Genomic DNA, 25,005 nt, shown 5'->3' on the forward strand with positions numbered 1-25,005 from the left:
GGGAGAATCACTTGAGCTCAGGAGTTCAAGAACAGCCTGGGTAACAGTAAGACCTCGTCTCTACAAAACATTGAACAAATTAGCCAGGTGTGATAGCAGACGCCTGTAGTGCCGGCTACTCAGGAGGCTAAGGTGGGAGGATTGCTTCAGCCCAGGAGGTTGAGACTGTAGTGAGCCAAGATTGTACTCACTGCACTCCAGTGAGTATTTATTTATTTAAATAAATAAATAAATGTGCATTCTTAAGTAATTAAAGTGAAAGTTCTTGAAAACAGAATTTACTGTAAGTAAACCTCAGGGGGGTAAAAATAAATATGACAAAAGGTTAACAATAACTGTTAAATTTTGGTGATAGATACGTGGGGTTTCCTTTTACTATTTTCTTTGTTTTTCTATTTGTTGGAAGTTCCCAACCATGCAAATTAAAAGAAAAAGAAGGGAGAGAAAATACCACTCAAGCTAGAAAGAAAGTTGAACAATGGCAAAAGTGAGTGTATGATCAGCCCTCTGTGTCCAAAAAGTAACACAGACCGAAAAGTTTCTAGAAGTCTAGAGGAAAAAAAAGATCTCTTGGCCTGAGGTGGGCAAAGAATAGTTCATGGAAAAGGTGACACTCAGATACATAGGACTGCAATGTGCATTGACAGAGCCAAGCACTGGTAACTATAGAAGGATCGAGAGAGTTGCCAGTTTACAAACACATCCCTAGCCGCGCAGGGCGGCTCATGCCTGTAATCCCAGCACTTCGGGAGACCGAGGTGGGCAGATCACCTGAGGTCAGGAGTTTGAGACCAGCCTGGCCAACATGGTGAAACCCAATCTCTATTAAAAATACAAAAAATTAGCCAGTCATGGTGGCATGTGCCTGTAGTCCCAGGGAGGGTGAGGCAGGAGGATTGCCCGAACCCGGCAGGCGGAGGTCGTAATGAGCCGAGATCACGCGACTGCACTCCAGCCTGGGCGATAGAGTGAGACTCTGTCTCAAAAAAAATAATACTCCCCTCCCACTGTGGGCTGCAGAAGGAAACCTGGCAAGTGTAACCCTCAGAGATACCAGGCCTCATTGCTTAATTTGGTATTAAGTCCACTCGCTATTGGTCGATGGGTGAACCCTGAGCCTGACCTGCTGTGCACCGCTGTAAGCCCCCAGCCAAATAAATCAAAGCTAATTACAAACACAAAGGGATGCTCATTTGCAAAGAAATGACCTCCAGCTACTTGTTGCACCAGTCAGAGGCCATCTCAGTCCAACCCAATTAGCACTTTCCCAAGAGATTCCTTTGACCCTGCTCCCACAACAGCAGGCTGTAATTCCAGCCCCAGAAAAACTACCCAGAAGCCTTTGAAAGGCAGAGTCTCAAGCGCAATGTTGATCGTTTTGCCTAACCCTTATCCTTTAAGAACAAATTCAGTGAGTCTACATCAAACAAAACAACAGCCAAATGGATGATGTTGCCATTTATAAGCTCTGACTAATGCAGCTCCTGATTTCCCTTCCAAATTAAATGCCTTTCGCTTAGTACATTTTCAACAGACGTTACTCATCTGCTCGATTAATGAGTTTGCTGTGAAAGCGTACTTTGGTAGCAATTTGAAACAAAAGCACCTTAACGTGACTGAGGCTTTGCTTCCCGTTCTCTTTCCATCTCAGCCTCTCTTCCTCCCTCTCCCTCCCCAGGGCAAATGCATCACTGATGTAAGGGTGGGAACGCTGGAGTCGCCAAGGGTTCTCCTCTGTGTCACTACACTACATTAGGAATAAAACCTTCCACTTAAACACTTAAATGAAAACATCGAGAAACTAATTTACTATTTGCAATCACATGACTTAAACCGAAGCTGCCTTAATTTCCTTCCCATTTTGCTTCAAATTCAATGTGAGCGCACCCTAGATTGGTCTATGAAAAGGCTGTCTTCGAATCACAACACTTAAGGCCTCTTTCATTTTCTTTTTGATTAAATAATTGAAATTCCTGTCAGGGCCTGCACTTTACTGATGCACAGATTTGGTGTGTGAGGATAAAGACCACTTTTTGTTTGCTGCCTGGGTCTTAAAAGCCAGAGGGCTTTACTTCATTGAGGGGCTGATCAAAATGGACCCATGCTATTCACCCATTTCGCAGAAATTTCCTGCGTGCATTAAGTGATTGTTTGAAGACAAATTACGAAAAGCATGTCCCTCTCATTTAGCCATCCTTGTTCACCTGGAGGCTCCTGCCTGCTGAAAGGAGCCCAGCGACTCCAATGCCAACATCATTCATTATGAAAACAAAACCGAAGACTCGCATGCACGTATATGTACATACACAAAATGCACAAATAGTGGAAAGAATTACTGTAAGTCTTAAGTCACAGAAAATTTGATTTGCTTCAACTAAAAAACTTGAGGATAGGCCGGGCGTGGCGGCTCACCCCTGTAATCCCAGCACTCTGGAAGGCCGAGGGGGCTGGATCACCTGAGGTCAGGAGTTTGAGATCAGCCTGGCCAACATGGTGAAACACCGTCTCTGCTAAAAATACAAAAAATTAGCCAGAAGTGGTGGCAGACCTGTAATTCCAGCTACTCGGGAAGCTGAGGCAGGAGAATCTCTTGAACCTGGGAGGCAGAGGCTGCAGTGAGCCAAGAGCACACCATTGCACTCCAGTGTGGGCAACAAGAAGGAAACTCCATCTCAAAAAAAAAACAAAAACCTGAGGATAACCTGAGGTCATCCCATGATGGACCGTGGTAAGAGAAACCCAGGTGGATGTCATGATCCTGTATCATCATGGGCCCCTAAACGCCTGGTCATGAAGGAGGCAAGTGGATCTTAAAGGAGACAAGGAGAGGCTTTCACTTAGAGGAGAAGCTGAACTCCCCCTTCTCTAGTCCCATCAAGGGATGAGGAGTGGTTGAATGGGGTGGCTGCAGGTATTTATGTGCCTCTGCCCTTTGACACTGGTCTCTAACACCTGTACAGTCTTAGAATGTGTGTCTGTGTTTGAATACAAATCATGTGTTCTCCTTAATAAGCTGATCATCAGATACTCCAGGATATACCTTCCAACTCTACCGAGCTTTGTGCCTTTAGGCATATTCTCTGTGGCCTCTCAGAGCCTCTGTCTTATCTGTACAACGAGGACATTAATAAATGGCCCCTACCTCCTCACAGGATGGCTGGGAGTTTTAAATGAGACAATGCGTGGAAAGTGCTTAGGGCAGCATCTGGCACGTGGTAAGTGCTTAATAAAAATTAGGCAAATACTGCCGCTATGTGCTCATGTATCTTTACATGTGCATCTCCATGTGGACCACGTTCACATTCCCTCAAGTACTGCACTTGCAGAGGATGATCTTGGCCACATTCTCCCCCATTAAAAAACAGAAACCTTCCTGGGTACAGGAGAGCCTATATTGTATATAACACATGCATGCACACACACATACACACACACACATACACACAAAATATAATATTATAGCAAAAAGGGGCCTTAAAAAATATCTGGCCCAGCCTCTACCCAAAGTGGGCCTCACATTGAAAACATCTAAGACAGTTTAATGTCTTCCTCATTGGACGCCTCAATTTACTTCCATGAAACCTCTACTACTAATCCCTATTCATATCTCTGAACTCATGGAAGAAAGCTCACTGCCAAGAAAAGCCCTTCCAATATAAAGAAAACAAAACAGCTGGACGCAGTGGCTCACGCCTGTAATCCCAGCACTTTGGGAGGCTGAGGTGGGCAGATCACGAGGTCAGGAGTTTGAGACCAGCCTGGCCAACATGGTGAAACCCCATCTCTACTAAAAATACAAAAATCAGGCAGGCGTGGTGGCACACACCTGCAATCCCAGCTACTCAGGAGGCTGAGGCAGGAGAATCACTTGAACCCAGGAGGCAGAGGTTGCAGTGAGCTGAGATCATACAACTGCACTTTAATCTGGGCAACAGAGCCAGACTCCATCTCAAAAAAAAAAAAAAAAAGAGTAAGATATGGTTTGGATCCATGTCCCCGCCCAAATCTCATATCAAACTATAATCCCTAATGTTGGAGGTGGGTCCCTGTGGGAGGTGATTGGTACATGGGGGTAGATTTCTCATGGATGGTTTAGCACCATCCCCCTTGGTCCTGTCATTGCAATAGTGAGTTCTCCTGAGATCTGGTCACTTAAAAGTGTGGCACCTCCTCCCCCCACAACCTTGCTCCTGCCATGTGAAATACCTTCTCGCCCTTTGCCTTCCGCCATGATTGGAAGCTTCCTGAGGCCTCCTCAGAAGCGGAAGCCGCTATGCCTCCTGTACAGACTGCAGAACCATGAGCCATTAAACCTCATTTCTTTATAAATTACCCAGTCTCAGGTATTTCTTTATAGCAATGCGAGAGCAGACTAATAGAGAGTGCATCCCTGCAAGGGCCAAACAGAAAGATGTTGACATTAGCCACTGCTTTTATTATCACTTAGTTGCCCTCCTTCTTTGTAGTAGAATAGTGATTGAGGTAGAATTCCCTCATGAATGAAGAAAACTGAATGCATTATCAAGGTCAGATTTGCGAATTTACCACAGCCAACCACTGGAGGTGAGTTGGGAAGGTCATGTTTAAAAGCAGGCGTTTAGATGGAAGAGCCAGTCTCTACAGCTCTGGACAAAGGAAGTGGAGCCACCGGCAGTGATGCAAATACACCCCTGCCCGGAGGCCAAGGGAGAGACGTGGTGTCTGTTAAAGGTCCCAGCCAGCCAGAATTCCCTTTCTGTAAAACAAAACTAATTAACCATCTTCAGACAGAGTAGAGAAGGCTGTTAAAGTAGGACAAGGATCCGGCCTTCTCATCTCCACATTCAGGATCTTGGTGGCTGGGAGAGCTAACAGAACAGTCTTCTAGCCTTGACTTTCAACTCCTACCAGAGCCCCTGCTGCTCCCGCCTTGCTCTTATCTCTTTTTTTTTTTTTTTGAGATGGAGTCTCGCTCTGTCACCGAGGCTGGAGTGCAGAGGCATGATCTCAGCTTGCTACAAACTCCAACTCCTGGGTTCAAGTGATTCTCCTGCTTCAGCCTCCCGAGTAGTTGGGATTACAGGTGCCCGCCACCACGCCTGGCTAATTTTTGTATTTTTAGTAGAGTCGGGGTTTTACCATGTTGGCCAGCTGGTCTCGAACTCCTGACCTCAGGTGATACACCTGCCTCGGCCTCCCAAAGTGCTGGGATTACAGGCGTGAGCCACCATACCCGAACACTGTTACCTCTTTCTTGAGCTCTTTCTCTGGTATAATCTGTCAGTGTTTGAACATTTTATTTCCATTTATTTCCTGCTGGGCAGCTCAGGAAGGAAGAGATATTAGCCGTGCAAACTTGTTGCCCTGAACTCCCAGGGGCACATACTTTGGGCAAAATGGGAAGGGTGATTTTGAAGAGTTGGAACTCAAATAATCTAGGGGGAAATCCAAGCAAGGTTGCTCTTGTGGGGCCATGGAGAATATACTTCTGGCCTTTACTACTCTGAACAGACATGACTCTGAGTTGTCCAGTGAGCAGATCCATGGATGGAGGCATAAGAGCTGGGTTTTGGTCCTCAAGCCATTGCTGCCTTCCCAGGTGACCTCCCATAGCTCAGTTTCCCTCTGTGTGGAATGAGCTTAGCCTCCCAGGCCTGCTAATGAGCTACAATGATTGCCAGATCAAAGGGTGTTTGGGAACATTTCCGGCCTTACCAGTGAGGTGGAGAAAAAGCAGGCAAAGCAAGGTGATTTACAAAATGCCACTTTACCTGTTGAACCAAAGAGCCAGAAGTGGAACTTACAGAAATCCGACTGAGATTACCCCATGGTGCACAGTAAATAGTATAATTCATTTATCACCCAGGCCACCAACTCTTGTCCCTAGGAGAATCCAGATTGCATCCAAATTTTGTTCTGATTTCCTTCCATCTGTGACAATGTCGTTGTTCTGTCCCTGGAAATCAGCTAGATCCAGAGTTCCCAAATGCTGGTCTATGGACCAATGCTGACACATGACAAGGTTTTTATTAATTAAATGAGAACAATAAGGACACTGTAAAGAATCTTTCAGAGTTTAATTTATTTCATTTAAAGGGCTTTTCTTCTAAGATGATAGCATTGGAATGTAAGCTCCAAGAGGGTAAGGAATTTGATGATATTCTTGTTCTCTGTTTTCCAATACCCAGAAGAATACCTGTATGTAAGGGGCACTCAATCAATATTTGTTGAATGAATAAAGGAAAAATTATTTTCTTTCTATTTTCTTGGGATTAAAATATCCTTTCTTTAATGAAATGGTATCGAAAGTAAATGGTAGGAGGTTTTGAAAACTTTTTTTCTATGGAAAAATAAAAGTATATAATTATTTTTAAAAGGTTATTGATCTTTAATGTCTAAGTTTGAGAATTTCTAGACCAGATGATCCATTAAAGACCATTTCATCTTATGATCCATCAGACATAGAGTGGGAACACGTTCAAAGCCCTTTAGTTAAATCAGAGCAGGCCACACGCAGTCCCAGCACTTTGGGAAGCTGAGGCACACAGATCACTTGAGGTCAGGAGTTTGAGACCAGCCTGGCCAACATGGTGAAACCCTGTTTCTACTGAAAATACAAAAATTGGCCAGGCACGGTGGTGTGCACCTGTAGTTCCAGCTACTGGGGAGGCTGAGGCAGGAGAATCACTTGAACCCAGGAGGCGGAGGTGGCAGTGAACCGAGATCTGGCCACTGTGCTCAGCCCAGGCGATACAGCAAGACTGTCTCAAAAAACAAAAAGAAAGAAAAAGAAAAAGAAAAAAGAAAAGAAAAAAATCATGACAGAAATGTTTCCCCTCTGAAGTCTTAGAAGCAGAGAGCTGAGTTAAGATACTGGAAAACACATATTAGCCATGTAACATTTGGCAAGTCATGAAAGCCTAGTTTTCTTCTGTAAGATGGGAATAATGCTACCTCAAAGGATTATGGTGGCTTCAAATGAGAGAGCAATGTATGAAAGCATGTGAGGACTGGTTGTTTATTTTTAAAGTCTGAAATTAATAAAATTTAAGGTTTCCACAAAAAAAATCCTGAAACCTACACTACTGTTTGAAATTGACCCAAAACAACTTGATTATGTAGAAATATTGCATTCTTTTTTCTTTCTCAACTTTTCTTTTAATCTTTGGATTCTTTTTGATAGCTATTAGTAACCTCCAAGAGTGGAGATAGAAAAGGAATGAACTTCTCCACACCTTCATTGTCCAGTTGTCTATTTACAGAGAAAGAGGCGCAGCCTAAAGTCAGCCACACACACAAACATTAGCAATTAGTTCTGTGAGCTCAGTGAAGTTGAAGCTCTGTCCTTTCCCACCGTTTCTAAACCTCAGCACTCTTGACATTTTGGAATGGGCCATTTTTGTTGTTGTTGTGGGGGCTGTCTTGTGCATTGTGGGATGTTTAGCAGTATCTCTGGCTTCTACCCACTACATACTCACACACATACATGCTTATAATTGTGACAACCAAAAATGTCTCCAGACCATTGCAAATGCCCCCCAGGAAGGGTTGGTGGGGAAAGCAAAATTGTCCCCAGTTGAGAACTACTAACTTGCAAGTATCTTGCAAGCAAGGTTCACTTGCAGTGACTTCAGATCCTTTCTTATTTAAAGCCAGGCAATCAAATCCTATATAAGCTTCCTAAAACATGACCAGGCAAAATTCTAGGCCTAGGGCACTATTCCAAAGGGTTAGGCCACTAGGCAAGCTTACAGCAAATTCCCTGTTCATTCATGAGTACCTTGTCAATATTTCTAACCAATCTATATATCTTGAATACCATTCATTTCACCAGTAAAAAGTCCTTTCTAACACCAATTGTGCACATTAACAAGACTCTGATGTTAATAGGAAATAAAGATTATTCAAGTGCCTGATAGTAGCCACTTCAAGGGTATGGACTTTTGATTAGAGACACTCAAATGCTAACTAACCCACCCTGAAGTGTGAGAGATACACCACACTGTTCATACAGAAGTAATTTTAAATAAAGGCAATATAGTAGCTTAAAATAACAGCTATTTAGACATCCCAAATCTTTATGTCATTATTATTATTAGTTTAGAGATGTTATTGATCCATGAAATCCAAACAGCTGAAAACCATTGTCCTGGCCAAACATGGTAGCTCACACCTATAAACCCAGCACTTTAGGAGGCCGAGGTGGGCCGATCACTTGAGGTCAGGAGTTTGAGGCCAGCCTGGCCAACATGGTGAAACCCCGTCTCTGCTGAAAATACAAAAATTAGCTGGGCGTGGTGGTGCATGGCTGTAATCCCAGCTACTCAGGAGGCTGAGTCAGGAGAATCGCTTGAACCTGGGAGGTAGAGTTTGCAGTGAGCCGAGATGGTGCCACTGCACTCCAGCCTGGGCAACAGAGCAACTCTGTCTCAACACAAACAACAACAACAACAAAAACATTGCTCTGCATTGAACTGGTTCTTTGTGAAAGGCTGTTCAGGTGGGAATGAGTCTCTCCAAAGGAACCCTTGCGCTCAGACTGATCCTGCATGTGATTTGTAGCCAAATTTTAATGAAAACCAAGGTCCCCAGCCACTTTTCCCAACTGATAGTGAGGCTGGTTTAGAACAGAAGTCAACCTGGAGTCCATCTTGGGGGTGAATTGCATGATTGCCAACCAGAGTTTGTTTCTCGGTGAGTTTGTGTGTATAAGAATGCACAAGTTGCAATTAATTCCCAGCGAAGTCACTCCTCAAGTTAATTAGAAATGCAAAGTGTGAGTCTAAATGTTATGAGATTATAAAATGGCTTAATAATGGGAACAATGAGATTGAAGCATATGCATTCTGGCCATGTAAATATTTCATAACAGTGCCAATCTGATTTCATTTGCCTAATCATGCCATTGATATGCAGCCGCCAGCCTGCAAATAGAAAGGCTGAATTGCAGCAGATCACCCTTCTAATGTCATAATTATTAATATTGGAGGGAAATGGAGCTGCTACACTCCGAAGGAAGCTGCTAGGCCTTTTGAATTGAGATGGGGACGGCACTACTGGGGAAAGAGGAGGAAGGTGATACACCAGCCCCAACATCCCCATTCTGCTTGTTGGCCAGAAGTATTTAGGTAATTAGGCAGCTCAACAAATTAAAGCGATGAGAATGCTGAAGAGAAGAGTTGCAGGGCATCAATTCCCCAGTCCTCAATCAAAATCTTAATGAAACACACACACACACACACACACACACACACACACACACACACACACACCCTGGAAAAAAAAAGAAAAAGAGGAGATGTTTTGTGGCAATGAAGGATTCTGTGCATGAGAGTTCAGCTCATTGCTGGATGGTGTTGAGGGGCCGAGCAGGGCAGCAGCCTCTCCCTTCTGGCTTCCTCTGTTTGGTCAGCATATTTCATAGAGTACTTCATGCACAAATCCCTTTTATTTGCATAGAATGTGACTTTCCCATTGACACTTGAGAACTGTTTTCCCTTCCTTTCCAATTCTACTGCTTTGAAACATTTCTTCTCCCCTTAATTCATTTCCCCATGTGTGTTTTGTCTCTCCACTTTGAGCATAGGGAATGTCTGGAATACTCTCTATATCCTCCCTACATTTAGCATGATGTCATAAATTCAGTGGCTTGACTGATTCCACTGGTGGTGACACCAACCCCTCCAGGTGGCACAGTGAGGGAAACGCTGGCCCTGCACTTGGCTGTGTCAGCTTGGGCAAGTCACCTAACCCCTCGGGGTCTCACCTTTTCCATTTATAAATAGGGATTATAATGCCTATCTCACAGTACTGTTGTGGAGGGTGTTTGTTTGTTTGAGACGGGGTCTCGCTCTGTCACCCAGGCTGGAGTGCAGCGGCGTAGTCTCAGCTCACTGCAACCTCCACCTCCCAGGTTCAAGCAGTTCTCCTGCCTCAGCCTCCAGAGTAGCTGGAACTACAGGTGCTCACCACCACATCCAGCTCATTTTTGTATTTTTAGTAGAGTCAGTGTTTCACCATGTTAGCCAGGCTGGTCTCGATCTCTTGACCTCATGATCCACCTGCCTCGGCCTCCCAAAATGCTGGTATTACAGGTGTGAGACACTGCGCCCAGGCTGGAGGGTTTTTTTTTAATGTGACCTCACTATTGATTTAGTTATAGGTTGCCTTGTTTCAAAAAGGATCTGGAGCAACAAGAAAGCAGTGTAATAAAATATTAAATACGATCCAAATTTTTTTTTGTTTTTTTGAGACAGAGTCTCACTCTGTCGCCCAGGCTGGAGTGCAGTGGCGCGATCTCGGCTCACTGCAACCTCCGCCTCCTGGGTTCAAGCAATTCTCCTGCCTCAGCCTCCCGAGAGTAGCTGGGACTACAGGCGCACGCCACCACGCCCAGCTAATTTTTTGTATTTTTAATAGAGACAGGATTTCACCATGTTGACCAGGATGGTCTCGATCTCTTGACTTTGGGATCTGCCCACCTCGGCCTCCCAAAGTGCTGAGATTACAGGCATGAGCCACCACGCCCAGCCCCAAATGTTTTTAAAATGCACATTTTCTTTTCTTTTTTCTTTCCTTTTTTTTTTTTGAGACTGAGTCTCGCTCTGTCACCAGGCTGGAGAGCAATGACATGATCTTGGCTCACTGCAACCTCTGCCTCCTGGGCTCAAGTGATTCTCCTGTCTCAGCCTCCTGAGTAGCTGGGATTACAGGCGCCCGCCACCATGCCCCGCTAATTTTTGTATTTTAGTAGAGACAGGGTTTCACCATGTTGGCCAGGCTGGTCTCAAACTTCTGACCTCAAGTGATTCACACACCTGGGCATCCCAAAGTGCTGGGATTATAGGACTGAGTCATTGTGCCTGGCCCAAAATGCACACTTTCAGCGATGAGTTTCTGTGCTTCCTTTTGCTCCAAACAGTCTTTCCCTAGCAAAGGAGTTATCACCTGGAAACAAACACTAGTAGAGTTTCCCTTTAAAGAAGAATCTTGAGCTGGGCATGGTGGCTTACGCCTGTAATCCCAACACTTTGGGAGACCCAGGCAGGCGGATCACTTGAGGTCAGGATTTCGAGACCAGCCTGGCCAACATGGTGAAACCCCGTCTCTACTAAAAGTACAAAAATTAGCCAGGCATGGTGGTGGGCGCCTGTAGTCCCAGCTATTCGGGAGGCTGAGGCACGAGAATCATTAGAACCTGGGAGGTGGAGGATGCAGTGAGATGAGATCGCGCCACTGCACTCCAGTGTGGGCGACAGAGCTGGGCTCAGTGGCTCACACCTGTAATCCCAACACTTTGGGAGGCGAGAGCAGTGGATTGCTTGGGCCCAGGAGTTCAAGACCAGCCTGGGCAACATAATGAGACCCCCATTTCTACAAAGAATACAAAAATTAACTGGCCAGGCACAGTGGCTCGCACCTGTAATCCCAGCACTGTGGGAGGCTGAAGCAGGTGGATCACCTGAGGTCAGGAGTTTGAGACCAGCCTGGCCAACATGGTGAAACCCCGTCTTTTCTAAAAATACAGAAATTAGATGGGCATGGTGGTGTGTGCCTGTAATCCCAGCTACTCGGGAGGCTGAGACAGGAGAATTACTTGAACCTGGGAGGTGGAGGTTGCAGTGAGCCGAGATCACGCCACTGCACTCCAGACTGGGTGAAAGAGTGAGATTCCGTCTCAAAAAAAAAAAAAAAAAAAATGAATGAATTAACCAGGCGTGGTAGTGTGTGCCTGTAGTCCCAGCTATTCAGGAGGCTGCGGTGGGAAGAGATCACCTGAGCCCAGGAAGGTTGAGACTGCAGTGAGCCGTGATCGTGCCACTGCATTCTAGACTGAGCGACAGAGCGACACCCTGTCTTAAAAAAAGAAAAACAAAGAATAATCGTTATCTCCAGAACTTCTTGTCTATAAATTGATCATTATTGGACAGGATTATGTTTTATTTAAGCAGCACATTTCTACATGCTTTAAAAAAATTGATGAGTAACTTCTCTAAACTTCAGTATCCTCATTTCTAAACTAGGGATTAGTGTGAAGATTGAGATAACATATATAAAACATTTAGTATGCTATCCGATATATAAAACATTTCCTATACTATCCAACTCACAGAAAGCTATCTCTAGGTTGTTTATTAGTACTACTATTATTACTTTAAATTCATTTTATTAGTATTATTAATATATTACACAGTAGGCTGGGCATGGTGGCTCGTGCTTGTAGTTCCAGCACTTTGGCAGGCCAAGGTGGGAGGATTGCTTGAGTTCAGGAGTTCAAGGCCAGCTGGGCAATATAGTGAGACCTCATCTCTACCAAACAAAAAATTAATTAATTAATTAAAATATAAAAAAGAAAATATATTGCATAGTAAACAATATTATGTTGTTACTAATTATTTATGTGTTATTATTAATTACAAAACGAGAAATAAATATATAAAGGTAAACTCCAGAAAACCCAGGAAGTTAGAGATATTGCCACAAATAGAACTCTTGAGTAGCTCCTTGCTGCCACACTATACACAGAATTATAGACTGTTATTATATGTCTACAGCATCCAGAACTGTGAAATGTGTACTATAGAAATAATAATTGCTAGGCTGGGCACGGTGGCTCACGCCTGTAATCTCAGCACTTTGGGAGGCTGAGGTGGGCGGATCATGAGGTCAGGAGATCGAGACCATCCTGGCTAACATGGTGAAACCCCGTCTCTACTAAAAATACAAAAAAATTAGCCGGGTGTGGTGGCGGGCGCCTGTAGTCCCAGCTACTCGGGAGGCTGAGGCAGGAGAATGGCGTGAACCCAGGAGGTGGAGCTTGCAGTGAGCCGAGATCACGCCACTGCACTCCAGTCTGGGCAACAGAGCGAGGCTCCGTCTCAAAAAAAGAAAAGAAAAGAAAAAAAAAGAAATAATAATTGCTAACATTTTACATGTCACCAAAATATGCACAAGGCACTATTCTAAGCACTTTAGAGATAACTCATGTAATTCCTACAAAGGCTTTAATGAAGTTTGTTCTATCATCATCCCCATCTTGCAGATAAAGAAACTGAGGCAGAGGAAGGCATATAACCTGTCTAAAGCTATAGAGCCAATAAATAGCAGAACTGGGATCAAAATCACATAATCTGTCTCTGGAGTCTATCCATGTCCTTACCGTGTGGGGGGACCACTCTCTGCTACTTCCTACTGTCAAGAAATGCACAAGAGGTCAGGTGTGGGGGTTCACACCTGTAATCCCAGCACTTTGGGAGGCTGAGGCAGGTGGATCACTTGCAGCCAGGAGTCGAGATCAGCCTGGCCAACACAGTGAAGACCCATCTCTACTAAAAACACAAAAATTAGCTAGGTGTAGTGGCGTGTGCCTGTAGTCCCAGCTATTCGGAAGGCTGAAGTGGGAGGATCGCTTGAGCCCAGGAGGCAGAGGCTGCAGTAAGCCAAGATATCGTGCCACTGCACTCCAGCCTGGGTGACAGAGTGAGACCCTGTCTCAAAATAAAAAAAAAAAAGAAATTCACAGGAAAAAAGAAATTCTGGGTCCACTGTCATTGCTCCTCCCCCTTGAAGGTAAGAGCCTTGTAGTGATGGAGCCAGAGGGTCTTGCCTGGTCAGCACAGTATTATCAAACACTTTTTCTACTGAAAGCCTTTAGGGAAAACATATACGCCACAGGTTAAGGCAGACTAAACCATTCACTGCTGGATTATACCTCCATTGTTTGTGTGTCTTACTTGCCTGGCCCCCTGAGGACATTTGAATGTGTAACCCTAAGCTCTAAGAAATGAAATCTGACATTTGAATCTGAACCCAAGCAGTTTTACTCCAACGATGGAGGGTGTCGGGCATTGCCAGTGGAGTTAGAATGAGAAGAAGCTGTTACTTGAGAGAAAAATTTCATCTTTGTCTTCATCCAAGGTGAGAATTCCAAGGCTGCAGAGGCTGGCAGAGGCCACCGTGGGAGAGGCCTTCAGTGCTTTACTCAGGAGTCTGGACTTTGGGTTTCAGACAGTTTGCCGCTGATGGCAGACGTCAACTTGCCTTAGCTTATCTCGATATTTACAAGTATTTCCCCATTAGGCCACGGCTCCCTGAAGGCTGCTTGTCTTTCCTCTGCATCTCCCCTACTGCAGCCAGGTCAGAGTCTGTAGTAGGCGAACACTCCCTCCCTGGTGCACATCATGGCTTTCCCCAGATAACTGGAAGATCACAAAGAAAGAGGCTTGTTGGTTTCTCAGCAGGAGTTTTTGTTTTTTCTCTGCAGCACCGCTGAACTTGAGTCTTTGCTCCAATGTTGCAATTGATAACTTAGCTCCTTAAATATAGCCAATGGGCTGGCTGAGGAGATAAGTGGTTATGAGCACGGGACTGGCAGGTTGAGGCCCAAATCTTGGTTTCCCTTTTTTTTTTTTTTTTTTTTTTTTTTTGAGACAGAGTTTCGCTCTTGTTGCCCAGGCTGGAGTGCAATGGCACAATCTCAGCTTACTGCAACATCCGCCTCCCAGGTTCAAGCTATTCTCCTGCCTCAGCTTCCCAAGTAGCTGGGATTAGAGGTGCATGCCACCATGCCCGGCTAATTTTTTATATTTAGTATAGACAGGGTTTCACCGTGTTTGTCAGGCTGGACATGAACTCCTGCCCTCAGGTGATCCACCCACCTCAGCCTCCCAAAGTGCTGGGATTACAGGCGTGAGCCACCACGCCCAGCCTTGGTTTCCCTTTTTATCTAGTTATGTCACCTTGGGCAAGTCCTTACCCTCTTAGTGCCTCTGTTTTTCTCATTTTTTTATTTTTTAGTTTATTTTTTAAATATTTTTTCTCATTTTTAAATGGGAAATAACAGGGAGAGTTGTGATAATTCTGTTAATCCATATAAAGCATTTAGTATAGTGCCTGGTACATATTACGATAAGTATTCAAGAAACATTCATTTGTATTGCTTTTCATTGCATGTAAATCAGCCACTCAGTGTCTAGGCAGTTCCTCCATCATTGACCTCTGATCCCTTTGGCCAGTCACCCTCTCTGTCTTCCACTGGGCTGGAGACAAAGGAAGACAGAGCCTCCTCCTTCCCTCCCTCCTTTACTCTTCTCTCTTGGGGCTACAATGAACAAATGATAACAGCACAGGTTTGACTCAATTAGGATAAAACCCCAAAGCAGATGATGCTTGTGTGCAGAAGATGGAGTAAAAGAATTGGCTCCAGAAGGCTTGGGACCTGCTTGTAGAGGATGCTAATTGGTTTCTTGCTGGTAATTTTTCACCCCTAAGTGAACAAGAAAGAGGATATCTCAGAGGCTCATCTGCCTTGCAGGTTCATTGCAGGCAAATGAATATCTGTGTCCAGGGAGAGATGGAGATTGTCCTCTCCAAAGAGAACATAATCTCATTTGTCCCAAGCAAAGATTTCATTCCTGGCAGGTCTGCAGAGGTGGAAGGGGATAAAGGTCACCTCCAAAATTGCATGAGAGCTCTGCCCCTTACACACTCTCAGTAAGTCCAAGGGTCGTGGAGCTTGGGTAGATTTAATCCTCATTTTCTCACCGAGTAGTCTGGGGAGAGGAATGGGGATGAAGCATTAGCCTAGGAAACTGTGAAAAGAGCTCTGCTCTCAGTGGAAAGGATAAGGCTGAGCAATAGAAAAGGTAACTGTAAGAATCGCTCCCCTTTAGAACTTTCTGCCCCTTGCGTATGCATCTGTTGTTGCAGTGTCCTATATGCATCCTATTATCCAACTGTGTCCTTGAGGAGACAGGCTTTATATAACAATAGCAAACACTTACTAATTGCTTACTATATGCCAGGCATCGTTCTATTTGCTTTCCCTGTATCAACTCATTTAATCCTTACAGCAACCTTGTAAGATAGGTGTGTGATTATTCCCATTTTATGGTTGATGGAATCCAAAAACAGAGGTCACATATAGATTGAAGTAGGAAGCCAGACACAGTCCCACACCTCTGCTCGTATATCTCAAACCCTAACACAGTATGGGCTTAATGCATTTTATTGAACTAAGTGCAAAAAAAGGGACGATGCTGATGCTGTGAGCCTATAAAATACTAAGTGCACCAAAAATACTTGCTAAAAAATTACTTACCAGAGGCTCTGCCAAGAAGATGACTGGTTTAAAGCAATCCTACCACAGATGCTGCCACCCACCTGGAGATAACTCTAGGAAGGGGGAGGTCACCATAAGAGCGATGCTGCCTCATCTACTTGTCACTGCAAATTTATCTCTGAACTTTAATTTGGCTCCATTACTTGGGGCAATTGAGTTTCTTCTGACATCATGACCTCCTTTCCATTCTTATTGTTATCACCTCTGTTTAATGACTGGTTATTTCCTCCTCAAATGATGAATTAATGACACTGGTCCCATCTCTGTGAACTCTAAACCGCCCTATACATTGCTGCTAATCTTTCTGGCCGGGCGCAGTGGCTCACACCTGTAATCCCAGCACTTTGGGAGGCCAAGGCAGGTGGATCACCTGAGAGCGGGAGTTTGAGACCAGCCTGGCCAACATGGAGAAACCCCATGTCTACTAAAAATACAAAATTAGCCGGGAGTGGTGGTGCATGCCTGTAATCCCAGCTACTCGGGAGGCTGAGGCAGGAGAGTCGCTTGCACCCGGGAGGCGGAGGTTGCAGTGAGCCGAGATCGCACCGTTGCACTCTAGCCCATGCAACAAGAGTGAAACGCCACCTCAAAAAGAAAAAAAAAACTTTCTAAAACACAATTCTAGTATAATAAAAATTTTGCATTAACCAGTGCCTTTCCAATTCAAAGTTCTCAGCTCAGCATTCCTGGCCTCCCACATTAACATGACTTGCAGTCTCCTTCCTCTCTCTCCCTGTGATCCACGCACGCTGACCACTCCCTCCTCGCAAACACACTTTTCCATATTCACATCTTATCTCAGAGTTGTTCAACCTAGTGTCCCTGGCTCTAGACAACTCTGGTGGAAGAGACTTATAGAAGAAAGAAGACAGACCTAGCATTCACACTTCTGCCCTGTCACTCAGAGTAGCAAGAACTTGGGCAAGTTATTCAGCCTCTTCGAGTCTTAATTTCCTCATCAGTAGAAAAAGAATAATTATATCTATCATGCAGAATTGTCGAGTGATAATTTATTTGGCCAACAAACATTTGTTGAGCACCTATTATGTGGCAGGTATTGTCGGCCCTAGAGATGTTGAACAAAACATGGAGCTGGCCTTCTAGTGATGGTGGAAGAGAGACATGAAACAAATAAGCAAGTATTTTTAAAGTGCTCAGTGCATGTCTGGCACATAGTTCTCTCTCAAATGAATGATTGTTTTCCCAGATATTGCAAAAGGCCTAATAATAGATGTATGTTTATCTACCCAAGAGTGTGCTGAACAGAAATGTCTAGTGTTTTGGGATTCAACTGGAATACTCAAAAAATTTCATGAAAGAAGAGGCAGTATCTATCAATGTACTATCAATGTATTTCAATTACTGGGCACAGCACCATACAGACAGCAAGTACTAAATACTTGTTTATTGAATAAATGTTGGCTAATGCATAATGATCAGGACCTTTAATCAACAGTTTTATTGCCTTTAATTATAAATAGATGAGTAGATTGCTTAAGAAGTCTTGGCTGGGTGCAGTGGCTCATGCCTGTAATCCCAGCACTTTGGGAGGCCGAGGTGAGCAGATCATCTGAGTTCAGGAGTTTGAGACCAGCCTGACCAACATGGTGAAACCCCTTCTCTACTAAAACTACAAAAATTAACGAAGAATGGTGGCGTGCACCTGTAATCCCAGCTACGTGGGAGGCTGAGGCAGGAGAATTGCTTGAACCCGGGAGGCAGAGGTTGCAGTGAGCCGAGATCTCACCACTGCACTCCAGCCTGGGCGACAGAGCGAGACTCTGTCACACACACACACAAAAGGCTCCAAAACCCAAATGTCATTCACCACCTGCTGGCTGGTGCCTGAAGTCTACACAGTTAGAGTGTAGGTTTTGGTACGAGTCCTGCTCCCCTACTCACTAGCAGTGCAGTTTGAGGTAAGTCTCTTAACTTGAGATTCTATTTCCCATCTTTAAAATGGAGATAGTGGAGATAATATGCTCCTTTTAAGGACATTGAAAGGATCAAATACGAGAACACATATAAACTGCTTAGGATAGTGCCTGCTACACTGTAAACGTCAGTAAATATCAGAATTAATGGTGTGGCCACCACAGCTTCATCTCATTGCCAAAGGTTTTGTCCATTTGTTCACAGCAAGGGAAAGATAACTTAGTGGTTATGGTCTGCCATGTACCCTACAGTGAGAATGACTCTTTGATTCCACCCTATTAGAGGCAGGAACCTGAAAGCAGAAATGACTAAGACATGATTCCTGTCTTCCAAGAACATTCGACCTGGTCCAGTGAATCCGGTCCCCAATGGCTAATAACAGTGCAAGAATTTCCCATTTACAAAGCACTTTCTCATATACCATTCTGTGCATCTTCGCAACTCTGTAAGAGAGATGTTACCAGCCCAGTTTCGAATTGAGGAAACAGGTTTGCTCAGGGTATGTGCCTCACAAAGGTCACAGAGCTAGTGAGTAGCTAGGTCAAGATCAGAATGTGTGTTCTGTTCACAAGGCCATTCCTATGGGACCTGAGAGAATGGATTTTGATAGGTGGAAGGGGACCAAGGACCTGGGATTCCTGAGGGAGCTCAGAGAGTAGAAGGAGTAAGCTGGATGCAAGTAACAACGTCCTCCTCCTCTGTCCCACCAGCAGTAGAAGGCAAGTGACAGTTATGAGAGAAATTGTGGGGTGGCGGGGAGAGCTCCCTGGGGAAAGGTCTTGTCTGCAGGAGTCTCCTTTGATTACTGGCGTCTCCCCATCCCTCCCGCTGTTTTCCCACTGCCTCAGTTTTATCAAAGGGCAATTAAGCCCCTTTTTCTCAACTGTCTAAGGGGGCTACATTTGTCACTCAGGTCTTTTCAGTTCTGCCTTCTTCTCCTTTTTTTTTTTTTTCCAACTAATGTGTCCTCTTATAATTAGAGTTTTACAGTCACTTGTAATTAGGCCCATTTAGTGCTTCAGAGTAGGATATTTTTAACCTATTTCACCTTGCAATTAGGGACCCTCAGCCAGGTATACACACCCAGGAAGCAGATACGGATAAAGGGAGAGGGTAGGGGCTGGGTCAAAGGCACACATGGATATATGTACACACAAGCACACACATACACACAGGACTGCATGCTCGTTGGGTCCATGCGTGGGGATGTCTGTGAGTGCAGCAGATGCACTGTTGCCTTTGTACAAATGCTGGAGCCATGTGGTTGTAAGGAGAGCATTTGGTTGTAGGTTCCAGTATACTTGGGAACACAAGGCGGGTATGGAGGGAGTTCTAGCTGCTTGTGAATGTGTTAAGGGAAGGGAGTAGGCAAGCTGAAAATTGGTCAGCTCCTATAATCTCCATCGAAGGAAGGAATTTATTTTTAACAGATAATACATGGCACATGGTTCCAAATTCAAAAGGTACAAAAAGCTATACAGTAAAAAGAGCTCTCCCTCCTCCCCATCCCCAACCATCCAATTCTCTTCTCAAAAGGCAATTTTGGGTCAGGCGCCGTGGTTCACGCCTGTAACCCCAATACTTTGGGAGGCCAAGGCAGGTGGATCACTTGAGGTCAGGAGTTCGAGACCAGCCTGGCCAACACGGTGAAACCCCATCTTTACTAAAAATACAAAAATTAGTCAGGTGAGGTGGCTCGCACCTGTGGTTCCAGCTACTCGGAAGGCTGAGGCAAGAGGATCGCTTGAACCCAAGAGGCAGAGGTTGCAGTGAGCCAAGATCTCACCACTGCACTCCAGCCTGGGCGACAGAGCAAGACTCCATCTCAAAAAAAAAAAAAAAAATGGGTTGGTGGTGCGCGGGGCTGGCGGGCAGTTGGCGTGAGCGGGACCGGCGCTGAGGCAGGAAGAGCCCGCACCATGGTGGAGAAGGAGGAGGCTGGAGGCAGCATCAGTGAGGAGGAGGCAGGCGCAGTATGACTGGCAGATCCGCCTGTGGGGACTGGAGGCCCAAAAATGGCTGCGGGCCTCCCAGGTGCTTCTCGTTGGCATGAAAGGACTCGGGGCTGAAATTGCCAAGAATCTCATCCTGGCAGGAGTGAAAGGACTGACCATGCTGGATCACGAACAGGTATCTCCAGAAGAACCCAGAGGTCTGTTCTTGATTCATATTGGGTCTGTTGGCCAAAATAGGGCTGAAGCCTCTTTGGAGCGAGCTCAGAATCTTAACCCCGTGGTGGATGTGAAGGTGGACACTGAGGATATAGAGAAGAAACCAGTCATTTTTCACTCAATTTGATGCTGTGTGTTGACTTGCTGCTCCCGGGATGTCATAGTTAAGGTTGACCAGATCTGTCACAAAAATAGCATCAAATTCTTTACAGGAGATGTGTTTGGCTACCATGGATACACATTTGCCAATCTAGGAGAGCATGAGTTTGTAGAGGAAAAAACTAAAGTTGCCAAAGTTAGGCAAGGAGTAGAAGATGGGACTGATACCAAGAGGGTAAAACTTGATCCTTCTGAGACAACAATGGTCAAAAAGAAGGCGGTCTTCTGCCCCGTTAAAGAAGCCCTGAAGGTGGACCGGAGCAGTGAGAAAGCAAAGGCTGCCCTGAAGAGCACGACCTCCGACCACTTTCTCCTTCAAGTGCTCCTAAAGCTCCACACAGATAAAGGAAGAGACCCCAGTTCTCATACATATGGGGAAGATTCCAAGTTGTTGCTCCAGATATGAAACGATGTGCTTGACTCACTGGGTATTAGTCTTGACCTGCTTCCTGAGGACTTTATCACGTACTGCTTCTCCGAGATGACCCCAGTGTGTGCGGTGGTTGGAGGGATTTTGGCACAGGAAATTGTGAAGGCCCTGTCTCAGCAGGACCCTCCTCACAACTTCTTCTTCTTCAATGGCATGAAGGGGAATGGGATTGTGGAGTGGCTTGGCCCCAAATGAACCCAAGACTTGGCAGCCCTGGAGATGCCAATTGCAACATGCCCGCCTGTATTCCCTGTCCCCCTCCTTCATGAAGGCATCTCCAGGCAAGGAAAACTGAAGTCATTGGCCCAATACAAAACATTTCCTGCGATGAAGGAGGTGGTGCCATCATGCTGCTTCCCATCATCAGCAGCTGCTCGACAAGGGGCGCAGGGCAGCTGTCTTTGTTCCAGCACTGTTCAGACTGCCTGCCATCCTGGCCTGCCAGCTCTCCTGAGTGATAAGCACTTCCAAGCACCCCTCTGCCCCTTCTCTGTCCTTATGCTGTCACGGCCTCGCCAGCCCTCTGGAGTAGTGTGGGAGATGCCCGCCAGGAACGAGCATGCTCTGTTGCTTAGGAGCCTCTTGCCACCTTCTTGGACTTATTCCCCACCTGATGTCTTACAGACAGGAGCGTGACTTCAGGTGGAGAGTAGGCCCAGGCCCCGTGAGGCACCAGTGGAAGCACAGCTTCAGACACGGTGCCCTTAGAGAGGAAACCCATGACAGGCAAATGCATTTCCTCTGGAGTTTGAGACCCTGACGAACAACAGGTGGCATCTGGCTTGCTGTTCTTGAGTTTTCGTTTAGGATTAGTTGAGTTCCAGCTGGGTTTTGGGAGAAAGGAGATGTTTCCAAGTCTTGGATGTTAGGGCGAGACCCTGCAAGTTGAGTATTAGTGGGAAAGCTTGTCTTTCAAGGCAGGTTCCTCGGGCTTCAGGGCTAGGAGGCAGGAGCCTGCCCTTTTAACACAACCCCAGTCACCCATGCGGCCCAGGCCACTCAGAGGCTGTTGCATTTCAGGGCTGTGTTGGTCCTCTGTTTACCTCCTAAACCACAGCTATTTGTGTTTCACATATGTTCTGAATTTTCCTTGGTTCTTTTTAAAGGAATGATAATAAAGTTACTTGCTTTAGGAAAAAAAAGTCAATCTTAGGTAACAAGAAAAACAAAGGCAATCTTTATTACCAGAGATATTCTAAATATAGTTTTCCTAACAGTTTGAAAATTTTGCCTTTTTCATTTAAAAATATATCTGTTGTCTGTTATTGTTAACAGTCTTGGTCAGTGTTCCACATCTGTCTATGCAGAGCTTTTCTCTATCTTTTTAATGCCTGTATCGTGTTTTGTGTTCAAACCACTTTTGCTTAATTTACAACACTCTTGGGAAGTAAAAATGTTTTTTCTCATTTTAAGACATACATTTTTCTCTCCTTTTTTTTCTTTCTTTCTTTTTTTCTTTTTTTGAGATGGAGTCTTGCTCTGTTGCCCAGGCTGGAGTGTGGTGGTGCAATCTTGGCTCATTGAAACCTTTGCCTCCTGGGTTCAAGTGATTCTCCTGCCTCAGCTTCTGGAGCAGCTGGGACTACAGGCATGTGGCACCACACCTGGCTAATTTTTTTTTTTTTTTTTTTTTTTTTTTAGCAGAGATGAGGTTTCACCATGTTGGCCGGGCTGGTCTTAAACTCTTGACCTCAGGTGATCCACCCACGTCACCCTCCCAAACTGTTGGATTTACAAGTGTGAGCCACTGCACCCGCCTTCTCTCATTTTTATGCTAAGGAAACTTAAGCATGTTCAGAGCAACTCGGGCAAGTCTAGACCCTGAGAACCTCAGGCAGGAATTCCAGCAAGGACTTAGGGCAGGAGGGAAAGGTAGTTAGGTAAAGGATCTGCCTTAGTGAGGATGGGGCTGCAGATGTGGTTGGAATTCTGAGACGCCAGACATCAGAGGTGCCTGAAATTTCTCTGCTTGGCTATAATGCCCTAGGGTGGCCAATCAGTCTGTAAACACTTACTGAGCACTTATTAGTGATCTATTGCTTCATAACAATTTACTCCAAAACTTAGTGGCTCACAACAATGATAATCAATTTTTATCTCTAATGATGTATGTGAATCAGGAATTCCAAAGCAGCTTGGTTGGGTGTTTCTGGCTCAGACCTTCTCATGAAGTGGTGGTCAACATGTCAGCCAGGCCTGCAGTCATCTGAAGGCTTGACTGGGGACAGAGATCCATGTTTTCAAGGTGGCTCACTCACATAGCCAGCAAGTTGGTGCTGGCTTTCAGCAGGAGCTTCAGTTCCTCTCCCTGTGCATCCCTCCACAGAGCTGCTTGAGTGTCTGTATTTGTTTTGAAATTGTTGCATAGAAAATTACCACAAACTTAGTAGGTTAAAACAGTACCCATTTTTTATCTCACAGTTCTGTAGGTCAAAAGTCCAGGCAGGCTCAACTGGTCTCTCTGTTTCCAAGGCCAAAATCAAGGTGTCAGCTGGTCTTGGTTCTCACTGGGAGGCTGTAGGGAACATTCTGCTTCCAAACCCATTGAGGTTGTTGCCACAATTGTTCCTTGCAGTTATATAGGATTGAGGTCTCCATTTTCTGGCAGGCTGTCAGCTGAGGGCTGCTCTTAGCTTCCAGAGGCCACGCTCAGGCCCAGGGGCTCCCTCTATTGTTAAATCAGCAGCAATGCATCAGGTCCTTCTTGAGCTTTGAATCTCTCTGACTTCCTCTTCTGCCCCCAGCTGAAGAAAACTCTCAGCTTTTAAACGGCTCATAGGATTAGATTGGGCCCGCTCAATCTTCCCATTGTAACATCAACTGATTAGTAAACTTAATTACATCTGCAAAATCCCTCTTGCCATGCAACATAAGATAGTGATGGGAGGCCAGGCATGGTGGCTCACATCTGTAATCCCAGCACTTTGGGAGGCCGAGGTGGGCAGATCACTTGATGTCAGGAGTTCAAGATGAGCCTGGCCAATATAGCAAAACCCCATCTCCACTAAAAAAAAAAAAAAAAAAAAAAAAAAGCTGGGCATGGTGGGATGCACCTGTAGTCCCAGCTATTTGGGAGGCAGAGGCAGGAGAATCGCTTGAACCTGGGAGGCTGAGGTTGCAGTGAGCCGAGATTGTGCCACTGCGCTCCAGCCTGGGTGACAGAGAGAGACTCTGTCTCCAAAAGAAAAAAAAAAAAAAAGTGATTGGAACACACTGGAGTGCAAAGATTACAGGGGCCAGCAGAGTATGAGATTTCCAATTCGTCCACATCTTCACTAACATTTGATAGTATCTTCTTTTCTCATTTTTGCTATCCTGGCTGGCCATTTAATACCATTAATTCAGCAAACATTTATTAAGTCTCCACAACTTTGTGCTGAGTGCCTAAAATCACGTAAACATGAATACAGTAGGTACTCAATAAATATTTGTTGGCTGATTTTCCAGATGTTGGAGACATAAAATTAATTAGACATGGACTCTGCTCTCAAGGAGCTTAAAAGTAAATATGTAGAGAAAGACTGATGACCAGCACATAAATGACACAGTAAAAAAAAGCAATAAGGACCAAAAGAAGGGGAATTCAGAAGAAAGAGAAAATGTCTTTTAATTTAGAAAGACTCAAATCAAGGGAAACATCCTTGAGTAAGTGGCATTTGAGTGGGTTTTGTAAGAAAAAATTAGGATTTAGATATGCAGAGGTGATGGAGAACAGTGGTAGTGGCCAATATTTCAAACAGATAGAAGAGCATAAGTGAGGCTGGGCACGGTGGCTCACAACTGTAATCCTAGCACCTTGGGAGGCTGAGGCGTATGGATTGCTTGAGCTCAGGAGTTTGAGACCAGCCTGGACAACATTGTGAAAATCCAACACTACAAAAAAAAAACACAAAAATTAGCCAGGCATGGTGGCATGTGCCTGTAGTTCCAGCTACTTGGTAGGCTGAGGCAGGAGGATCCCTTGAGCCTGGAAGATCTAGGCTGCAATGAGCCAAGATTGCACCACTGCACTCCAGCCTGGGTGCAGAGTGAGACAGAAGGAAGGAAGGAAGGAAGAAAAGAAAAGAAACCTCAGTGATAAAGATTCTCCAGTCTAAGAACTGCACACTAGGAGCTTTCTGAACACTTTCGACGCCCAGACGTATTTTGTTTAGTCTTCTCAATCTTTTTTAAAAATTTAAATTTGAATCCATTTCATAGAGCATGCATTT

The 25,005-nt window shown here is 45.0% G+C and overlaps 1 pseudogene; it reads left to right on the plus strand.

Moving 5' to 3' along the window:
• The first annotated feature begins 19,953 nt into the window (after window positions 1-19,953).
• Window positions 19,954-21,208, plus strand: LOC116477089 (SUMO-activating enzyme subunit 1-like; annotated as a pseudogene).
• Window positions 21,209-25,005: the final 3,797 nt, after the last annotated feature.

The sequence above is a fragment of the Hylobates moloch genome, unplaced genomic scaffold (genome assembly GCF_009828535.3).
Source record: "Hylobates moloch isolate HMO894 unplaced genomic scaffold, HMol_V3 SCAFFOLD_11, whole genome shotgun sequence".
Classification (NCBI taxonomy): Eukaryota; Metazoa; Chordata; class Mammalia; order Primates; family Hylobatidae; genus Hylobates; species Hylobates moloch.